Genomic DNA, 23,188 nt, shown 5'->3' with positions numbered 1-23,188 from the left:
AACATGAACATCCATTTTAAATTAGTTTCATGTGCAGTGAATAGACTGACTGACATACTTTATATGGACAGTTAGACAGATGAATGGATGATAAAAAATAATTTAATGCACAAACAGAAAGCATAATTTTATTTTCATTATTTTTATTAAATTTTTTCAGCAAGGATGCATTCAGTTTATCAAAAGTGACAAGACTTTTAGATTGTTACAGAACAATATATTTCAAACAAATGCTGTTCGTTTGAACTTTCTATTCACCAAAGAATACGGAAAATTGTTTCCACAACTATATTAAGCAACTTTGATTAAGAAATGTTTTTTGAGAACTGAATCAGCATATTATAATTATTTTGAATGTTATCAACTATTATGTCAAACTGAAGACTATAGAATCTGATCATGCCTGAGAACTGAACCATTAACATTGAAAGAATGTCCATATTTAATGTTCACATTTAAGACAATTCTCTCTCTACACACTATAAAACATCTGTAAAAAAAAATAGGGTACAATGTACTGTATTAAAATGAAGGAATTTTCCATATAGTTTTTTTTTTTTTTTTTTTACAGGTGTCTTACGTGTATTGAGAATTTTGCAGATTATTGCATTGTGTTTTACAGTTAAAACTAAATAAAACGAGTCCTTAAAATTAATGGATAATGTCCTGGCAGAAGATTACCACACATGAAAATTTTTTTTACATTGTATATATAGAGCCCATATTTTGTTTCTATTATACAAGAGTGTTGAGGTTCAGAGAGGAAACACTGAGGTAGGCAGATATAACAGTGCAGTTATTTTGTGACACATGTTCACAGTCCTCCCACAAGTGGAGAGAAAATCAGACATAACAGTCCCGCTCTGAGAAACCTACAAATCCTAACTTTCTGTAGACTTCAGTGTTTACTTTGGAAAAGACTTCAGAGTTTTAAATACATCTTACCTGACACATCCTGTGACCGCAGCGACCCGCGAGGGCATGTTAGAAGTGTACAGAGGAGTGCTGACGTTGTAGGCGCTTAAAAGGCTTTGATGGGTGAGGAGAGCCATCAAAACCATCTAAGGCTCGTCTCTGGATATCACGAGGGGTTGGGGTTATATTTTAGTGGTATTTTATGACGTACAGGGCTTCAGAAAAGGCTGAGTGATCAAAAATGATAGTGATGTTGGCTCTGGCTGTTTTCTTTTTTCTGCTTGCTTGCTTGTCTTTCCTTATTAAATCCTTTTCTTAGCCTGAAATCAAGCATAAATACTTCTTAGCACTTCTTAGCTAAGAAGTACATATACATCTTAGCACTAATGCCATTTATCATTGAAGAAACATTAAATCTAGAAACTTTGATTTGTTTTCCCAAAGGAGTCATATTACGGTTTTGCTTGTGAGAACTTTGAGATGATAAAAGTGTTAAATCGTATTGGCTCTCTTATGGTCAGGATAAGAGAGATTTGGGAGCTAGTCCTAAAGCCCCGTTCACACCGCCAGCGACACACAGCGACAGAGCGACATAATCCCATTCATTTTCAATGGAGAGCTGGCGACTTCCGGCGACACGAGCGACAGTGACCGTTGGCGACGAAATGTGGGCGTGTCAAGCGACAAAAGTTCAGAATTCTTCAACTTTATGCAAATAAGCAGCGAATTTCGCGAGCGACAACCAATGGGAGTGAAGTCAGTGGAGAGCACGTGATTCATCTGCTGTGGTGGAGTGTTACGGGGTAACTAGGCAACCAGTAGTGGGAACGCCCACTAGCGACATCAATTGCCAGCTACAAGCGACAAATAGCAAAAAAGTCGCTGGCGGTGTGAACGGGGCTTTAACCCCCGTTCACACTGCTAGCGATGTTTTCGCTGTATGTCGCTAGACTCTGTGCTGTGAAGATGCTTGTGGGCGTTCCTGCTGTAGCTCTAATGTTATTGGCAGACTGCACGTCTTGATATATCTTTAGAAAATGCAATCACAAACTATATATATTGCCGGTAAAACTAAAATATCATTCTAATATGACTAGGAATTAGACGTAAAAGAAATACAACTACCATTCTGCTGTTGGAGAGTGTTGTTATATAAACTACAGCAGTGCTCGTGCATTAAATCATTAACTGGTGCTAAACTGCTCACTGCATCATATAATTAACAACTGAACCATCAATGTATGAATCAAACTCACAACAGTTTCTTTTCTACGCATCATTTTTTTATATCCATGTAAGTGGTTACAGTCAAATCATATAAAACAGTGAAATCGGTCCGGAAATCTGTCCTGTCTTGACTGCACTCGTATCGGTGACGTATGAGCGCCACTGACTGATTCTTCACTCCTATTGGTTGTCGCTCACGAAATTCGCTGTTAATTTGCATAAAGTTAAACATTTCTTAAAAGGGTCATATGATGCTGCTAAAAAGAACAGTATTTGGTGTATTTGGTGTAATGAAATGTGTTTATGCGGTTTAAACATTATTTTCCATATACTGTACATTATTGTTTCTCCTCTATGCCCCGCCTTTCTGAAACGCGTCGATTTTTACAAAGCTCATCGGTCTGAAAAAGCGAGGTGTGCTGTGATTGGCCAGCTATCCAGTGCGTTGTGATTAGTCGAATACCTCAAGCGTGAGACGGAAATGTTACCCCCCTTACCATATTGTGATGATGCCCTGTCAGGCCGGAGCCATGATTCAAAAACATGAAACCCCATTATAAACGAAGCATTCGTTGCATCCAGTGGGGACATACAGTGGGTATGGAAAGTATTCAGACCCCCTTAAATTTTTCACTCTTTGTTATATTGCAGCCATTTGCTAAAATCATTTAAGTTAATTTGTTTTCCTCATTAATGTACACACAGCACCCCATATTGAGATGATGCCCTGTCAGGCCGGAGCGATGATTCAAAAACATGAAAACCCATTATAAAAGAGGCATTTGTTGCATCCAATGGGGACATAATTATGGATTATAATGACTTATACTGTCTTTTTACGCGTTGCACTGCATCGCCGCGTAAACATAAAACCATGCCTGCATTTGGGATCAAAGAAATGACAAACAACAAGCCCTACTCTACACTGCCCAAAAAACTTGCTTTAAATATATAAAATATAAAAACTCTTTAAATATAAAAGACATACTTACAATCTTTGAGTCAGAACAGCCGGCATTGTAGTCTACTCTACCAGGATCAGGAAACAGTCCTCCATAAAATGTGCTGCACACTTCCGGATATTTGGGTTGAAGTGTTCTGGAACACTTCAAATACAACTTAACCACTGATTTCTAGTCGTGTCCATTTTTGGAAAGCCAAACAAAGTAGTTTCGCTTTCACAACGAAACAGCGTCACACACGGCGGCCTACAGTGAGCAGAGGCCAGAGGCTAGCGTGAGGAACGACCGGAGGGTTAGAGTGAGCAGAGGCGGCCTACAGTGAGCAGAGTCCAGGGGCTAGCATGAGGAATGGCGGGAGGGTTAGAGTGAGCCGAGGCGGGTGGGCTTGAGAACGGCGCGGCCGGCCATTTCGACGAAGGAGCGTCCGGAAAGACATGTGACGACTCCGGGCTGGACTCCGCTTCGTCCACGGTGAAAGCCGATCCGGCGATCGACAGCGCAAAGTTGTAGTATTTCCTCAGCAACCAGCACGGATCAGCTCCAGACATGACGAAGCAGATATCGTCCTCTTTTGGAAGACCAAACAAAGTAGTTTCGCTTTCACAACGAAGCACACAGCATATTTTCGACATGGCGGCGGAAACAACAAAACTACAGCGAGAATAAAAGTTACGCCTTCTTTCTTTGCATGAACATTTGGGCGGCATTATGCAAATCTTCCCACATAGTGACCTAGATATGTGGGGGCGTGTTAGAACGAGCCGTTTTAGGTAGGTGTGGCTGACTCTTACCTTTTATAAAGAATATCTCTTTGGATTTGAGACTTTAGTCTTTGCAACATTACAGATCTTCTTTATGCACCAAGAGCTTGTAACACTCCAAAGAGAAAGGAAAAATTGAAATCGCATCATATGACCCCTTTAACTTTTGTCGCTTGACTCGCATCGCTTGACACGCCCACATTCTGTCGCTCCTGTCACCGGAAGTCACCAGCTCTCCATTGAAAATGAATAGGAGCATATCGCTTTGTCGCTGTGTGTCGCTGGCAGTGTGAATGGGGCTTGAGGCGTGGCGTACATTTTTGATGTTTTTTTTATAGATAATGCTAGTCCAGAAAGCCATCCTACAGGATACATTAGTGGTGCTTTAGAATTATTTTATTTTGAATAATACATGATTAAAAATTAAACTTGGAATGAATCTTGTTTAAATTTAAATGTGCTGCAGGAAGACTGTTATAGAGAGACTCAGAGGAGGATGAACGCAGCAGAAACACACATCAGTGGCATGGATCTCTCTCTTTTTTGGTGTGTTTAAGTCCAATATAAATCTGTTTTTTAGTTTTATTTGATGTTTAAATGGTTTCTAAATATGGAAGAGTATTTAACTTATACTATCAACAAGAAAGAAAATACTACTATGTAAACTACTATACAAAGTTTGTACGTTTCTTAACTTTTTTACATTGCTTCAGCAATCATGAATGCGATAATACAGTAACAAGAATATTTTTGTAATTCTTTTTTGTATTTGTATGTTTTACAGCTTCTATTGTTTTTCTATCCATTATTTGTCTCCTTCTTTTCAGAACACGAGTCACCGAATTCCTAATCATTTTAAGTTTTATTTTGCTTGTTGATGTGACCAAAAGTTTGTTCATTTTTTGTTTATTTTGATGCAGGAGTCATTCAGTTGAGAACATCATATGCAGGTTGTAATCAGACTTTTCGCCCTGTATTTTGCTCTTACCTCCCTCACATTCATGCCACGCATTCCTGTGATTCATGAAGGTGGAATATGTTCTCTGAATCTACAGTGATCTTTTTTTTGTGTGCGTGATTACCCACTGTGCACTTGAACTTGACTGTTTTCTTTCAGATAACATATTGAACAAATTGAACTATTAATATAACACATCACATCTTTATTTCTCACATATTTTGTATACATGATTGGTCTCAAAAAAGTATTAAAACACTTTATATTGTATGAACGTTTCACAATTTGTGTTTGCATGCGGATAAATGGACTTCCAGTAAATGACAGTTTACATGACAGCACTTTTAGTTTGACAACCAGAAAGTGTCTCTTTTGAACAGTGCTATCTTTTTTTTTTACCACTTAAAAACCTATCAAACTTCTTTTTGTGAAATTCCTGAATAGTGTGCATTCACTCCTCAAAATAAATTAAATTTGATGTTTAGATATAGTGTATAATGAAAGGAGTTTCATGCACCGTTAACTGTGACTTACTGTATGTGTTCAAATTGGTCTTGGTTTAATGTTTTAATCAGCAGTACTAGTAATACTATGGAAATGTATATATTTTTTTCACCAATTAAATCCCATCCTGTCGCCATGAGGATATAATTTGCCACATTTCCTTGCTGTTTAGCTTCCTGCAAGGCCACGTCCTTGTCATCTACCTCTCTGGCACTGTGACGGATGAGGCCAGCTCTAATAACTCTGTCACGTCCTGATCCCTGCCATCCTTCCTTTATTTATCCGTCCATCCTCCATTTACATCCTCCTATCTGCATAGGCTTTGGTTCGGGTCGGGAGTGAAAGGCCAGGTGGGATTAATGTATCAGCAGCTGTCTGTGGTGTCTTGGGATGGGCGGACGAAAGGTCTAAATCCCCGTCTTGGGAGACGGCGTGAGCGAGTAAACCTTCATCAGTCTCACTCTTGTTCTCCATCACTCCATCTGTTCCCCTGGCGATGGAGAGCAGTGACACGTAATGCTGAACGCAATTGTCTCTTCCTTTGTGCGTTCTGCATCCCTTGGTCGGGGATATTAGCCAGATGAAATGAGTAATGTATGTCTGTTGGCATTTTGGGGGGTTTAACGAAAAGGTAATGGGATGAATTTGTGATGGGGCGTGTCTGGTGTCCTTTGGCTCTGCTCATGAGCGATGGAATTATTTCAGATTAATTGAGCTCAGTGTCACTTGGGTTGTGGAGGGCACTGCAAACATTGACATGCTTAATTAAAAACTGACAATCATTGTCTGATGGGGAAAAGCTGAAATATAACCTGTCAGGGTTATATTGCTGCTTGGTTATGGTTCTAACCTTTAATTTCCATATGACTTGTGTGTAGAAATGATTCTGGCTGAATTGTACCAATTGTATAAAATAAAAATCAAATAAAATGCTAAAAAACGAATTTAGTTGCAAGGTTTTGAATGCTACACGTGAATTTAGATATCAAAACATTATAAAGTGCATTTTTATTTATTTTGTATACATTGGCCTCAAAAAGTATTTAAACACTTGAAGGGATAGTTCACCCAAAAATGACAATTCTGTCATTAATTACACACCGTCATGTTGTTCCAGTCCAGTCAAGACTTTCGTTCATCCTCGGAACACAATTGAATATTTTTTAAATGAAATCAGAGAGGTTTCTGTTCCTCCATTGACAGCCTAAGCAACTGACACTTAGAAGGCCCAGAAGCATCATGGAAGTTGTCCATGTTACTCCAGTTGTTCAACTGTAATTTTCTGAAGCGACATGAATTCTTTTTGTCATTGCATTAGATAAAATATCAAGCCAATTGATGCTGGAGCTTGTGTCAGAACTATAAAAATGGATATACATTTTTAGATTCACTGAATATTACATTTATAAAATTTTGGGTGTTTTAAAATATTACCTCTGCCATCATTTAATGCTCACTGAGTTAATTTAAATGTTAGAGGAAATGAGCATGTGCAATTAAATATCTATTACTGGTCAATTTGATCAAATAAAATCTCATTTAAATAAATTATTTAAATATCTAAAATAAAAATTTGCAATAAAGATATTACTACTTTTATTCAGTAAGGACACATTAAATTGATCAAAAGTGAAATTTAAGATAATAATAATAATATTACATAAGATTTCCATGTCAAATAAATTCTGTTCTTTTTTCAACTTTCTATTCATCAAAGAACTGTGTATCCACAAAAATATTAAGCATCAACCGTTTTCAAAATTGATAACAAAATTGTGCTTTGCCATCACAGGAATAAATTACATTTTAAAATATGTTAAAATAGAAAAAAAGAAGAAAAAAAACATTAAAATTCATACAGACCCAACTTTGAACAGTATAAGGTTTTGAACAAAATGAGGATGAGTGATCTTCTTTATATCTTTATAGCAGAGAGATGTCAAGACTGTCTTTCTCTGTATGCTCTGTATGTTTTCTTTCATCTAAGCTTCCAAGAAAACAAATTTTGTTCTTCAGTTAGTCCATCTGGGAAATGGAAATCAACAACTGAACCTCAGGCAAAACAACAAGATGGCAATGTCTGTAGAGAAAGGCCTATATCATGTACATTTACATTCATGTTGTCGGCAGATGCTTTTTTAAGTGACTTAGCAGAAAAAGTACCAGTAAAGGGATGACTTTGTGCTCTTCTAGAGATGTTTTAGATGTAACCTGTGTGTCACTGATGTGAAGTTCTTTTTATAGAGAAATATATTTTAAAAAGAGCCTTCTGAACATAGCAGAAATTCACAACTCCTTGCTTATATGCAAAGTAGACTATTAGTATGCACACTACGCCTCATTACTGATTGTGGGGGACATAATGACAAAATCAACAGGAGATTACCCTATTAAGCAGTGTGGTTCTGCTTAATAGCCATGCGTCTGATTTGGCCGGAGCCGTGCAGAATTGTTGGGACGTGCTTACGCCTGTTTCCGCCCGCTACGGTAGACGCCGCTACATTGAGAGGTGTTTGGCGTAGCAGGGTGTGGAAATCTATCTAATTAAAATCAAATACATTATCAAAATCCACGACAATGAGAGAGCTGGGCAAACACATAGTAATTTCCCAGAAACTCACGTTCGGATAAGCATCTTATTAAAATGGAGGCCAATTTATCGTGCGTGTAATTTTTGCAAGCGCTTGTGTTGCGTGTTTATCAGACTTGGTGAGGCAAGTTTATCTATTGTCTTTATAAATCATATCTTTGAATATATGACTGTGTGTATGTTTGTGTGCCATTGCACGACTCCAAACTTCGACTAAAATTAGTCGCACACATGACAAAAAAATAAAACTGTGCGACAATAATCTAGTCATTCAAAGATTTTTGTGCGTCCATATGCGGTTTATCCAGATATTGTCCTGTGTGTGCCACGGTTTCATGCTCTAAACCAGGGCTGCCCAAACTCGGTCCTGGAGGGCCGGTGTCCTGAAGAGTTTAGCTCCAACCCCAATTAAACACACCTGAACCAGCTAATCAAGCTCTTGCTAGGCATACTAGAAACTTAAAGGCAGGTGTGTTGTGGCAAGTTGGAGCTAAACTCTGCAGGACACCGGCCCTCCAGGACCGAGTTTGGGCATCCCTGCTCTAAATGCAATGAACGTCATCACATCTGATTCATGCAAAATGACTCTTTTGAACTGAGTCAGTCAAAAAGATTCACCTGTTTTACTTGGTTTGAATGAGTCATTAAATCGTGAATAAGTTCACAACACAAGTTCAAGTTATTGTCATTCAACCCAGACAGAATTTTTTTTTTTCGAAGTTGTAAATAAAAGTAATTTGACTCCTAAATGTAAAATTTTTGTCTGGAGCCTTAGGAATCTTTTGTGAAAATGAGTCATTGCAAACACTGAAATGTGTAAATGACTCTGTTGTGAAAGTGGCGTGCTTAATTGTTTTTTCCATCATGATCTTCTCTGGTAGGAGTGTGGATGATGTTTATGTGATACGGATGGCAGCACTGTGTTGAAGGCTCGGCCATCTGTGTGGTTCAGTCTCTTCATTGCTGTCTTTGTTTCTGCTAGCACCGCTAGCTGACGAGGCCCGTCACTCTCTCCCACGCACTGGATGTGCGAGAACGCAGTGCTGCTGCGAGTTCCCTCCCCCCCATGTCAGTCAGACGCCTTCAAGCAAGGGCAAAAACAATAATAAACACTTCAGCGTGATATGTATCACGACATAGACACACAACCTGCTGGCAATTACAGACTCTCTTGTGTTTGTCTGTTTGTGAGAACACAACAGAGACGGAGAACTGAATTTTATTTTCTGAAGAAGTAACTGAAGGTCCCCAGAGGGCATCATATCGAAGCGTTTTCATGATGTTTGTTCTCTGTCGAGCATGAGGGTCTTTCTTTACTGATCAGATGGGTACAAAAACATGATTTAGCCATGGAAACACGTTAGAGGCTCAGAAATGTTGAAGCAGAGGTGAACAGTTCAGACGGGCCTCTGACAATTGCAGAATGGAGACTGAGTAGACGTAACTGTTTCTTCAGAACACATAGATCGATGCTAAATGTCCTCTTAAAGGAAGAGTTGACATACAAATTCTGACATGCTGTTACTCACTATCATGTTGTTGCAAATACATCAGTGGCGTTCCGTCCATATAAACTGCGAATGCTCCGCATACCCAGGCCATTTGAGAGAATAAGTTCACAGGATAATTCATATAAACATGATTATAAGTTGATCCCTTGTCATTTGAAATGTAACTTAAAGCTTAAAGAGTTAGGAATAAGGACGTAAAATGATTTTTTTGCCAAACTGCAGTAATTTTCTGTAAATCTACGTCAGTTAGGCCTGTCGCAATAATAAATATATCGACTTGTCGCGCAATATACGTACATATATGTACATGACCTCAATCATTTTTGGTGACGCAATATATCGCCTAGGGCTGTAGCATAAATCTGCATGATTAAGTGACTCCAGTTATAAGCAAACAATGAACCACGTCAAGTGTGATACAAGTAAGGTTTTATTAACTACATAAACACTTAAACTAGTCTAACATACTACATAAACACATAAACTGGTCTAACATCCTACATAAACACATAAACTGGTCTAGCATCCTACATAAACACATAAACTGGTCTAGCATCCTACATAAACACATAAACTGGTCTAGCATCCTACATAAACACATAAACTGGTCTAGCATCCTACATAAACACATAAACTGGTCTAGCATCCTACATAAACACATAAACTGGTCTAGCATCCTACATAAACACATAAACTGGTCTAGCATCCTACATAAACACATAAACTGGTCTAACATACACATACACACACACACACACGCATACAGTTGGTAAAGGAAAGGGTTAAAGCTTAACTCAGTACAGAAAGAGACATAAGGAATTACATTTATGGAACCATTTGCATATTCAGCAGATCTACACCTGAGGGAAACGTCAGATTCTTAGTTCAAACACACCTTGGTAAAAAGGTGCAACTGATACCTAATATATCAATTAATAAGACTAAGTTTGATACTTGCAAGTCTCGTCTGTCTGAAAATACATTCCTGATGCAATCTTAATTAAGGCCCAAGATCTTGCTGAAGTTGGTTGATGAGAAAGAACCAGTTTGAGTCAGAGAATCTTGGTGAAATGAAAGGACAAGGCCGAGGCCTGGCACGAGCTTAGGGTTTCCGGGAGCGTTTTTCTCACATCCTCTCAGACTTCAAACAAACCACTGACATGGGTGGGTCACATGAAGTGCGGCCTTTAAAGCCTGCAAAGATTCACACCTCTACTGATACTGGGGCATTTTTATGGCCCTTTGTTTGAAAGCATGGTAATTTGCATATGAAACTTGGATAAAAATTACTAAAGACTCTTAGAACACTAATATGTTGCGTAGGTGTAAACATACAATATACACTCTCAATTAGATCATCCGAATACGAATTCATAGAGACTAAACATGGTAGAATTATATATATGTAAGCTGACAGGAGTGTGTTTCGATTATAAGCCTGCATAACAGTATACAATTTCAAAGACAAAATACACGATGACAATAATATACCCAATGACCTGAAGGATCATGTGTGTTCATTCAAAGAAAGGTTTTCCTATTAATTAATTAGCAAAGAAAAGTCCTTTCCTTGTGGATTTTCCTTATGGGCAAGGAAGCGATTTTCTTCACCTAAATTCCAGGAGGTCGTAAATAACCAGGGGCCTGTTCGGCTTCCTGGGGTGTTACAGAGTATTTGTTAAATCTAGCTAACAAAATATATATTGTGTGTTTGAGTGGTCCAGACGCTACACAGTTTTGCAATACTTTTGATGGCTGCCACCAGTTCTTTCCCCACTCTAAATTATTGATGGATCATGGAATAAGTTCTCTCTCAATGTCCCCTTTTAAGTACAAAGATGCAGAAGACAGGCCAATGTGTAATCCATTTCTGTTTTAGCTAACCGATCAAACTATCGATTGTAGAATGCCACTTTAAAAGATTCAGTGACAGATGTGCAGCTGGGAGATGTGACAAAATTCTGCAGCGTCTCGCTGTGGTTATTCTATAACCTCCAGCAACTTTCCCTGCTGTCAGATCTGAGAATATTTTTTCCCTCCATAAACTAAAAAGAATGAGGAAAAGATTGATGTAGCCTGTAAAAAGGAATTGATGATGCAATATCTCGTTTACGGTAGAAAGAGGCTATTAATGGCCCACTAATCCTCTCTGACAGCCAAATATCATTTGTTGGGTTTATATGGCTCTGCGATGCTGGAAAATATTTCATATTAGATGAAACACAAGTTTTAGCCTTAAATTCCTCTGGAAGGAAATCAAGGAAAACTGCTCAAGGAAAACTCTTGTGATGATGCAAGTTTCTTTTTGGAAAGTTGCTGCACTGACCATTATGAAGCAAAATTTGGCTCACAGAATCAAGCGCTTACCTTGATCTGAATGAAACACTCTCCTCATTCACACTGTATCCGAAATGAACACCAGCACAGACAAAAATAGCTAACATTCAAGAATAGCTAGTGATTTGTGACTATGCAGATCTTTTACATAGAAATATATATTTTTTATCTATTCATAATAAAATAATTAATAATAATAATTCTATTAATAGAATGCTATAATTAAAGTAGTCCAGTAAACATTCCAGTAGTCCAGTAAACGATTTATAACAGAAATAATCCACAAAAGAAAGGACACGCATGATTATTGTGGCTAAACAAGCATATCCATGTAAAATTAAGCACGGCAATATTCTTTCTCTCCCTGTCTGTGCAAAACTGCAAAAGGCTTTAACTATCAAAGATTATTACTGGATGTATCAGTTTTCCTTTTCTTTTTCCAAAGATGGAGAAAGTTATGTGTAAGTTTATATAATATTAAGCTCTTTTTCATTCTAAGAAGAAAATTGCAGATTCTGACTGTTTACTTTAAATGTCATCCAGAGATTTAATACATTTGTTATTTTGGTTAATAAACAATCAAATCTTTTGTAATCATACATTTTTAAATAATTGTTTATTTAATACACAGTGTAGTTAATCGTTTCCCCCCCATTATTTTGAAAGGTAATATTTTGTGGACCCATAATTGTTCCAATAAAATGAAATTATACCCTGTTTGAAAGGATGCAAAGTCCCTGTTGATTAGATTTAGATGGGGTAAGTGCATACTTCTGTCCAAAGATGGCACTGTCTAGCAAAATTACTACTGGACTAGTAATTTGCAGCTGGTTGTAAAATAAAGGACAATAAAATCAGATTTACTTGTAAATGGATTTTACATATCATGAGGGAGTCTTGTCTTCACTGAAAAAAAAAAAAGCTAATTATATACATAGAATGGTCATAGCGCTAAGCACGTGAACTTCATATAACATCCTTTCATAAGATCTTTGTTGTTTCTGAAAAAGCTTAAAGGTTAAATTTAGAAAATGTATCTTTGTTATGTTTTATGTGATTTTGCCACGGAATTCTTCTTTGACATTTGCACGTTTTATGCAGTGCAAAAAGTGATTGCACACAAATGCGTGTGTTTATTGTGAACAACTTTTATTATTATTGTTAAACAAATAATCTCCAACTGACGTTGCAGCTAGATAGATAATCCTTCAAAGAAACTGCTGTGCCATATAATGTCTACACAGTATAGCCTACAGACTGTATTGCACTATGCAGCGAGCACAGTATAAGTTGAGAAGTATTTCACAGGTAATAAATTAATTATTCAAAAGCTAAATATGCAAATGTACATTTCTAATCACCTCGGTTGTGCATTTGTAAAAAAAATAAAATAAAAAATGAACATCGTTCAGTGCATGAAACGGCTGAAACGTGCGACATGCAAATAGAGCAGAAAGTGAGTGCTAGCACAGGGGGCTGGGTTTAAACGCGCTGCTACTGTAACGCTGCTGGGCTTCGATGTCTGTGCCAGTCTCGCGTAAAACCTTCACAGAAGAGCAATGAGCGCGTGCATGACGGTCTATCGGAGAGCTGCTGATGAAAAAGCGTGATGTCAAGCCACTGTCAGTGTCAGAGGACTGGGGGAATGTGCCGTGCACTTGGCATATGCGCTTGTGAATGACCATCCTCCGGCATCGACAGATGAAGCGTTGAATTTTGCTGCATAGATCAGTTACCCGAAGCCGCGAGGCGACCGTTCATTCATCGTCTTGCATACAAGAAATCGAGGAATTGTGAGAGAATTTTTTTTTTTTTGAAGGTGCTCTCTTTGAGGCGGATCTATGTGGATCTATCTGTCAAAACTGAGCTGAACGCAGAGACAGCTTTTAACTGAACATTAGCTACCATCCTCAGCTTTCTTCTGGATTGCAGGTGAGTGGACAAACGGGCTTCGTGAATTCATTTCAGCCCAGAGATGCTTTACGTGCGAGATGTGGCCACGAATACTAATGTGTTCCGTGCGGTGTGTTAGAGGAAAGCATAGAGAAATGAGATAATGTTATAGGACTGACATTTCTCATGAATCGCAAAGAAGTCGTGGCTTACGAGCAGTTTGGTTAGGATAATGGGATTTAATTTGGTAGTTTTGCTTTATGTATAAATATTTGCTTTTGATGATGTTGGCCACTCTAAACATCGTAGCCTATTCACTTTAGACACAGATAACCTTATCCTCAATGTCACGTTTCAACTTTTTTTATTTAATATGCGAGCCGTAAGTGGTAGCCTAATGATTGTGCACCTATATTAGTTTGAATGAATTTAGATTTTGCGTTCCTTGTATTTTTCCCCACACAATATAAGAGATCAGAATCGGAAATAAAATGTAAATGTTTGTAAATTATTCTCACGTTAGCGAGAAAACATGCAAATAGGAATGTTGGTCATGAATCTTCCTCATGTAGCCTATATGCGCTTTCATAATCCAATTAACTTTATTTTATGGATTTAATTGACGCTCATTTAAAGTGAATAGCCTAACGTTACCTCACACGCTTCACTTTTCGCTCTCCTTGCTATCTTCTTGAATTTTCGTCTACTGAATCTGAATCTACTGAGTCCGTTTAATGTACGACTAACCCCATCATATATTCAGTTTTGTGGGACTCTGTCAAAGAAAATGATACACGTTCAGAATGTGAAACTGGTTGTTGCGGAGTGGTCATAATTCAGCTCTTCTACCTCAAACTCCGCTCTGTTCATGTGGACTGTTGCACTCACAAATCTTCATTTCCCCTCACACACGGCTCTGACATCGGCTCTAAAGAAAATAAATGTTTCTTTAAGTAGAAAATCGGCCAGCATTTGCATGAGAATCACTGGCATCTGCTATGAAGGACAGGGATGATATTAATCGGTCTGACTAACACAATCAAACGGCGCTTTCAGTGAGGAAGATGAGGTGAATCCATCTCGAGCGTGACCTCTTCACATCATCGTTTTTATCTCCGTCTTGAAGCGAAACAGCGGGTTGACCTGAGACGGCGTGTCGGCAGGGTGAAAAACGGTTCATTCACGAACCGAAAGAGCGCGTTGCTAGTGGATAAAGGACGACATTAACCCAGTTTAGATTAAAATTGTATCCACATTTCATTTGAGATGAAAAAATGAAGCAGATAAACCCCAGAGGAAGTCTTAAACGTTTGTATTTCGGTATGTTTCGACTGCGTTTGCAAACAATCTTTTAGTAACCACAAAAGTTAGGTTACAAGTTCGTTGGTGCGTTAAATAGACGCTCACAGAAATCGCGTTCGCCCGCGGAGGTAACCATAGCAACAGTAGACCGCTCGAGCGCCTTCCTGTAAGATCAGTATCGGACGGTACGTTTACATATCACAAATATAGGCCTAATTACAAAAGTGTTTTGTTTATAAGATCTTTAAGATAGGCTAGCTGACTGTTGGATAACTATACAGAATTTAAAAAAAATCACTCTTCACTCAGCTTTTGTTTTATGACACTTTCATTGGGACTGCATATTTGACTGTCTGATTGTCCAATTCAGTTGTAACCCCATAAAGTCATTTAGATGTCTGAATTTTACTTCATATTTCACATTTAATTCCGTGGCAGTTCTTAAGCCATGGGTTCCCATCGTGATGTCATGCACAAGTTATGTTATTTTTTGCCAATTTAGTAATTTTTTCAACTTTTTCAGTGCTGCTCCTTTGTTAATCAGCATGCATTGTGTATTTGGTCCGGTATGCAATGTTAATTTATAATAATGAACAAGCTTTTGATACATTGTTTCATGTGATTATGATTCCGGTGTAGTTTATGCTGACTCTAAAAAGCATTTATTGGCAAATGTAACTTTAGTATAATTGGTTTATACTGCCATGAAGGCCGCCCCGTAGTGTCCTATACACCAATGGTTTAAACATTGCTCATCAGAAAGCAATAAGTGTCACTTATGTAGGTTTGACTCCCCTGTGTATGGCAAAGTATGATTACATTCTGTACGTTGCATTCTGCTCACTATGTGGCTTTGTAGTGTGTTCTCTTTGATGAGGCGTTGAGAGGCAGAGAAAGCTGTAGAGCATCTCTAGATCACAGGCTCTTTAATCAATAAGGTTAACTACACAAAGCCGAGAGGACAAGTCTCCACTGGGTGCACACCCATCAACTTTACCTGCTTCCTCCTTTCCCTTACCTCGCAGGCTCCATGCGGTTTGGTCAGAATCGTAAAGTAAATCAAGGGCCGTCTTTTCCTTATCTCACAGCATGATCTTCCTAAATTGGATTTGTGTGTTTGCTCTGATTGTCAAAAAGCCTCTAGCATTTTTACATAGCGCTGCATACTATTGATTTGATTATGTCAGTCAGGTGCATTAAGCGTTTCCTGAAGGGTAATTGGAGGGTATTATGTGCTTAAAAGCGGTTTGTTCCTCTCTTTTTAGCCGTTGGCTCTCAGATAGATGCATACGTTTAAAAGGAAACTGAGGGTCGATTCTGAATGGGGTGGCCACAAGAGACCCATGCTGAGTGCTTATCCTCCTTGCCCCAGTTAAATGCTGTGCTCGAGTGTGTTAGTTTAGGGGCCAATTTGGATATGTGCTTGTATCTTCTTGGCTCGGACTTTGAGGTCAGCGATATTACCTTATCAGTTCATTCAGACGAGACTCTGCAGCTGTGAAAACGGCAATGTAAAGATCCTAAAGTATGTGCTATCTCATCACTCATCTCTCCCATTGTCCACCAGGCATCTAGTGTTTGCAGAACAGCTCCTTGGTCTCTGGCTTTGACTGAATGTTGAGATGAGTACTTGATGGAAAGTCACAAACAATCCCCCCAGCAACCTTCGAGTAGGCCTACGTAGCTCAGTAGCGCCACCTATTGATGAGTACGTTGCAGCAACAAACCTCCTAAATTTTTTAAGTTAGGAGCACAAGTGCTCCTAAAAAGAAAAGTAAGCGTCGAGCCCTGCCACAGACAGAGGGGCTTTTGAGGTTGGTGGGTCACACATAAGACCGTGCTTGTTTTAGTTGCATGCTGTGTCACCAGCATCATGATGGCATACGGGCTTGCACCGTTTAGCTTAAGAGAATTTGACAAGTTGCGATGCCTCCCATTGTCCACCAGGCATCTAGTGTTTGCAGAACAGCTCCTTGGTCTCTGGCTTTGACTGAATGTTGAGATGAGTACTTGATGGAAAGTCACAAACAATCCCCCCAGCAACCTTCGAGTAGGCCTACGTAGCTCAGTAGCGCCACCTATTGATGAGTACGTTGCAGCAACAAACCACAATGTCCGAAACTACCCAGGGTTCCAGAGTGGTTAACCCACAGACAGAGGGGCTTTTGAGGTTGGTGGGTCACACATAAGACCGTGCTTGTTTTAGTTGCATGCTGTGTCACCAGTGTCGTGATGGCATACGGGCTTGCACCGTTTAGCTTAAGAGAATTTGACAAGTTGCGATGCATGCAGGCGGAATCCTTGACCTATTTCTTAATGAGTGAACAGTACAAATGCATTCAGAGGGCTGCGTTTGCAGTGCAGGCCTTACCACCGTCCCCCCACCACTCGTGCACACAGACAGACTCTTGCACGCTTATGCCCTGCAGGATGGGCTCTTGTCGAGTGAGTTCATCTGCTTCCTTTATGCTAGTCTCATGTGTTAGTGTGTGTATCCAACGTTTGTTTGTTTTAACGCATTGATCTTGCATTCTCTTTTGCAGCGTTGCCTCTCGACTGTTTATCTATGTCTCTCTACCATCCATCTGATCTGTCATAACAAAGATCGCTATCACTCTTGACCTTTATTGCTGGCTTAAAGCGTGTTTTCGGTGTACGCATACATGCATCCAAGTGTACCAAAGTGGAGCCAGATGTGGTGACGATTACAATTATCCTGTGGCATTGATGTTTGGAAGCAGGATGCAGATTCACTGTAAGTAGAAAATGGTGTGCACTGGTCTTCCAAATAGTTAGCTCCAGCTGCCCGGCTTCTCTGTCTGTCTTCGTACTTCGTACATAAACAACCTGTTGTGATAATTTGTTTTCAGCATTGGTGGATTAGGCATGGGGTTGATACGGTGACCCGGCGTTTGGCAACACTGTAATTAGACCTGTGTTTTCTGCTGCAGCTAATTACCCTTGAACAGTTGGTTGACAGACTCTCGCTTGGAAGGTGCCAGGGAGAGAATTGTGGGTGTTGATGCATTTGCAGCTCCAGAGTGTGGGCAAGAGAATCAGACGAGTCAAACATGCGCAGGTGCCAGTCATTCTGAGCACGCTGCCAGTTTTATGCAACATTTTATTAAGAATGCAAACACATGTTTGCCATAAGATCTGTTGTCTATGTCACTCTCCCTAAGCAAAAGTGGTGTTTTCGCTACAAAATTATTTATTCATCCTTGTGTCATTCCAAACCTGTATTACTTAGTTTTTTTCTGTAAAACATGAAAGGCTGTTTTTGTCCATACAGTGACAATGGAGTCTAAAATAACTTTGGACCCTCTTAACTGTCATTCATACAAGCATTATGACATTATTCTGAAATATCTGCTTCTGTATTCCACAGAACAACAAAAGGCATAAGGAATGACATAAGGGTGAATAAATGATGACAGAATTTTCATTTTTGGGTGAATTGTACTTTAGAGCTAACGTCATTTTATGCCACAACACTCCTACTGTAAAAAGTTATATTTAGAGAACCTTAAGGCACTTGTACTCTGTTTTTTTTTGCGCCGTGATCATCTGCAAAAACTGATATTGCTACTAGTAGCTTGTTGAGACCATTTTTGCTTTTGACTATCTGAAATAGTGCTTTCATATGAGCAGCTCAAAACACAGACACAAAAATCAATTGCCTCCCATTTCTCCAATACAAACTCAGACCCTCCACTGCCTTTTAATGAGTGGGCCAATAAATGCATGCTGTTCTCAAAGAGAGAGAACTTTTTGAGGGTAACGGGGTGAGCATGGTTTTATGGCTAGTTGTTATTATGTGAGATGCTTTGGTTTGGGATGGCTGGGGCTTTTTGGATGTTTGGGCCGTGTCTGTGCTTAGTTTTATCCGGCCTTCATGATTGAGTTTTGCCTCTTGAGAATTTGGCCAGAAAGAAAGCACTTGAGGAACACAGAGAAAAGACTTTGTGTGTGTGGAGTGGGAGAGAGAGCGATCGAGAGAGAGCAAGACACATGTTGCCGTGTGCCTGGTCATAATAGGCAAGAGTTCTCCAGTTAAACCCAGCACTCCCCTTCTCCTTCTCTCCCCCTGTAGCCGCCGCCAGCTTGCAGAAAACAAAAGCTTTTGTTTAGATCTTCAATCCAGCAGATGGAAGGAAGAACAGTAAATGAAAACAGCAAAGGGAATGGAGAAAGTGGACCATGATGGGGAGCATACAAACTTGGAGGCCGGTCCTTTGGGAAGAGTAACGGTCCCTGAAAAATGCTGCCACGAAGTTCCTGCACTGTATCGGCCCTCTGTTACTTTTTCATCCCAAGCCATTGACTGAAAGCGTTAGTCAGAGCCTCCAGGCTCTCTTGGGGCCCGGGCTGCTTTTATTAAGATGTTAATGGAATTGCCTTCATGACACACTTCTATAGGACAGCCATTCTTCAGTGCCTCAATCTGTCTTCTGCGTGGAACACATTAGCAGCTTACGCACAACAGGTTCCTCGCGCATTCGAGGTTCACTCATTGTGGTACTACTCTAAGACTCTATAATTCTCTCATGTATATAATCCTTCCCGCCACCTGCATGCCATATTTCACAGCATGTGAAGACATCCCATTTCGGCGATAACAGTAATAATGTATGGACTATACTATAGTGCTTCTGTTTGTTTGTCAGTGAATTGTAGGCTGATTGTATAGTAACATCAAATCAGTATGTTAAACCTTTTTTATACACAGCATCTAAAAGGAGGCACGGTATGCTTACGCAAGCCTTTTGTGCCTTCCACAAACCGCTAATGATTTCCCTCCCTTAACCACAACCCCTCATGTTGTGTTTGCTAAACCCGTACTTGAGATTCCATTTTTTACAGTCCGTAATTTGTGTGTGATAGAACTGCATCCTATCAGTATTGGAATTCTTGCTTACTTGTCTTGTTTATTGGAATGGTCACTGGCTGTGTAATTACCATTCAGTGAATCCTTTTGATTGACAAGTGTTAGCTAACTGACAATGTAATAATAATGTAATAATATTTGATACTTCGTTTTTTTAAAGGGCAGTGCACTCAAAAATAATTTTCTCTCCCTTACGTGATTCCAAAGTTATGACTTTCTTTCCTCTGCAGAACTGTTTTGTATATAGAATGAAAGTCAATGGGGTTCAAACCAATTTGTTTTATTGTACTGACAAAATAAAATGCTGAGACATTTGTTGTATCCCTCAGACGAAAGAAAGGCCATGGGCAGGTAGACAAGTGTTACCCAAGGTTCATGTTCTGTGGATATGCACACTGCCCCCTGTTGACTGGAGGTTGTAGTCCTTGTTTTGAAGTTGTCGTTTCAGTGTTGCATTGATGTTCTTTCTAATTCTCTTTTTCTTTTCTGCTTGATTCAAGAGCAATGCACATTCAAATCACACCTTTTCCGGCCTCTGAGTGGTGCACTGGTGGGAATAATTCTTTTGTTGTGTGAATATAATTGCTTTTAACCTCCTTTTACCTGTCTGAGATTTTTGGCTTATGCACGTACGCTGACGTGTACCCACCTGCATCCATGCTGTCTGCTTTGTTACAATTCTCAAGTCAGCCATGGCCTTATCAGGAGAGATAGCTCCTCTTTCCTGTCAGGAGGCAGACGCCTTAACACATCCTCTCCGCCTCAGCTGGGAAAAGAGCTCCGATAAGCCTCCCAAATTCATTCCTGAGCCTGATAGCAAACAGGGCTCCTCGGAAAAGAGAGAGAGAGACAGAGGCAGGAGAAAAGGGATCTCAAGTAGATAAACACTTTCCACAGCACAGAGAAAAACAAACTGAAAGTGATGATGAAAGTTGATGAAACTCTCAACTTTCAAAGTAAAAAATATGACACATGCCATCTTTGTGTACCCATGATCATAACTGGTTTGTGCAAGCACATTCACAGAAGGCCCGGCTGGTGCCAGGAGTCTTGGACACGCTCCTTTGAAAACAAGAAGTATCCATACTTCGAATGAGAACAGAGGGTCATACCGAAGGAGCGACTCAGAGTGGGAAAAGTATTCTGGACTGAGAAGTTCTCCCTTATGCTCAGCATTCTGTTTGAAATCTTTACTTTAGCTTGGGTAGCACTAGCAGCCACAGTGAATTCAAAGGTTCCTTGAGTTCTTGCTAGTTATTTCAAATGTATACTTCACTTAGAGAAGAAATATTGATAATAGGGCTAGGTTTTGACACAAATTTCACGATTCGATTCGATTCGATTCTCATTCACAAGCTTGCGATTCGATTCCCAATTCCATTTGATTCGATTCAATATAGATTATTTTGTAACGATTCGATTCGATTCTCATTCACAAGCTTGCGATTCGATTCCCAATTCCATTTGATTCGATTCAATATCGATTATTTTGTATATATATATCAGGTACCGTACATGACAAATTTTCTCAAGGAAAAATAATCTCTTAACTAATGCTGTAAAATATACATGAGAGTCAGTTGGTACTACATTACTATAATATTGAAGGTTAAAACTGACTGATTTTTTTAAGCTATACAACTGCTTAAATTACACTTAATGACGTTTTTATAATAAAATAAGTTACAATTACATAATAATATTTCTACTTCAGTTCGTTGAAGAACATTGAAGAACAGTAAAAGTTATAATGAATATATTATATGGTGCATATATTTAGCAAAATGCTCCTCTCTACAGTTAATTTTTCTAGCTGACAAATGAGATTATGGTCACCGAATATGTTTTTTTCTGAGGTAAATGTGACGTTACATGACATTGTTTACAAGCCATTATATTGACGTCTTTGCGCCGAGGAAACACTGATTGAGCGATTACTTGAGACAGGATACGGATTGTAAAGTTGTACTCTTTCTTTTAACTTATCTTCGGATGTTTAGTCTTGATTATTTTGTGCTGAAACTGGTATTAATGTGGAGATGATCAGTTCAGGTCACCTCGCGCTGCTGCTTTTTTATTAAAAAGAGATATCGATATTTTTTACCCAGCCCTAATTGATAAGGCCCACCCGTAAAAAAATGCAGATTTCCACAGAATCTGAACACCCATCATGCCCAGTATTACATTTGTTCCTGAACATTTCAGTGGTAATTTTTTCTCTATTTTGGATAATTGATCCAAAATACAGGTTACAGCTTAAAGGTTTTCTTTCTGAGGAATACTGACTACAGCACTTAGCTATCTTGTTGTTTGATAGCTTGTTTTTCGAAGGCTATAGTCACAATGAAACTGGAAAATATAGAGTCATTTCAAAACATCAAGGTCATTGGGTGCACTAGAATTTGATAAGACCACAAATCTGACCTTTGGGGGAAGCGTGATTGTTTGAGCATGTACAAATCTGTCCGGAATCATGATAACAATGAACAATCACTGTTTTCCTTTCTCAGCTTGTCAGCTCTCCTATCAAATGAATCATTTGTTTGTGTGTTGTACATAAAAATTCTTGTAGCATGTTTTCTAACAGCTTCTGTATCTTTTTTTGACCTGCTAAAGTACAACAGAGATGTCATAGCATGATTTCTGCTGTGTCAGACCTCAACAATATTTCCCTTCAGCGTTCCATATTTGAGGTTGAAAAGGCAGCACAATTACGCACGTAAGCGTTCGTCTTTTGGATTACACCACAGGAAATAAATAATCAAATGTTGACATCATGTAAAATTCACAGGTCAACAGCAATGTAGGTCAACCACGCTTCTTTTCTTGAGCATTTAAGGGGAGCGACTGTCGAATTAGGGTATCTAAGACAATTATCCCAAGTGTGACAGCACAGAGAGTCTCAACAGAGGACAGCAGATCCCTGTGTTGTTCGACCGAGATGTTGATTAAATATGACTGCACTGAAGCTACTGCCTGCCGATGGGGGATGGGGAGGGACGGGGCAAGAGAGAGGGAGGGATAACGGAAGGGTGGTTTCGGCAGGTTCTCTGCTGTGAATGAATAGCGGCTCAAGTCTGCATCAGTAGGAGTTTAGGATTATGGGTTAATGCCGTTTAATGCCTGCCACACAAGAAGTGAAAGCGTGGAATCCGTGACACGCTGTCACTGTGATGTAATGGTGTCAGCTGGGTGTTTACTCAGCACGGTGCTCTTGCACTGATCTGAGTCCAGCTTTTCTGGATAGTTCCTATCAGGAATTCTGGAAGCTCAGCAGATCACAGGTTATCTAGCTGTTGGCCATTTCCTGGGGCCTTCCTCAACTTTGAAGTCAACATGA

The 23,188-nt window shown here is 39.3% G+C and overlaps 1 protein-coding gene across 1 annotated transcript in view; it reads left to right on the top strand.

Moving 5' to 3' along the window:
- Positions 1–13,336: 13,336 nt before the first annotated feature.
- LOC107599307 (plexin-A2-like) overlaps positions 13,337–23,188 on the top strand; it is a gene marked incomplete at its 3' end in the record, with an annotated part of 81,422 nt that continues 71,570 nt past the window's right edge. Inside the window, exon 1 of the mRNA XM_016290862.1 lies at positions 13,337–13,697. The remainder of the gene's footprint in view (positions 13,698–23,188) is intronic.

This window comes from Sinocyclocheilus grahami, unplaced genomic scaffold, assembly GCF_001515645.1.
Source record: "Sinocyclocheilus grahami isolate Dianchi unplaced genomic scaffold, SAMN03320097.WGS_v1.1 scaffold13.1, whole genome shotgun sequence".
In the NCBI taxonomy this organism is placed as follows: domain Eukaryota; kingdom Metazoa; phylum Chordata; class Actinopteri; order Cypriniformes; family Cyprinidae; genus Sinocyclocheilus; species Sinocyclocheilus grahami.
This window is presented reverse-complemented; position numbering and strand designations above follow the sequence as displayed.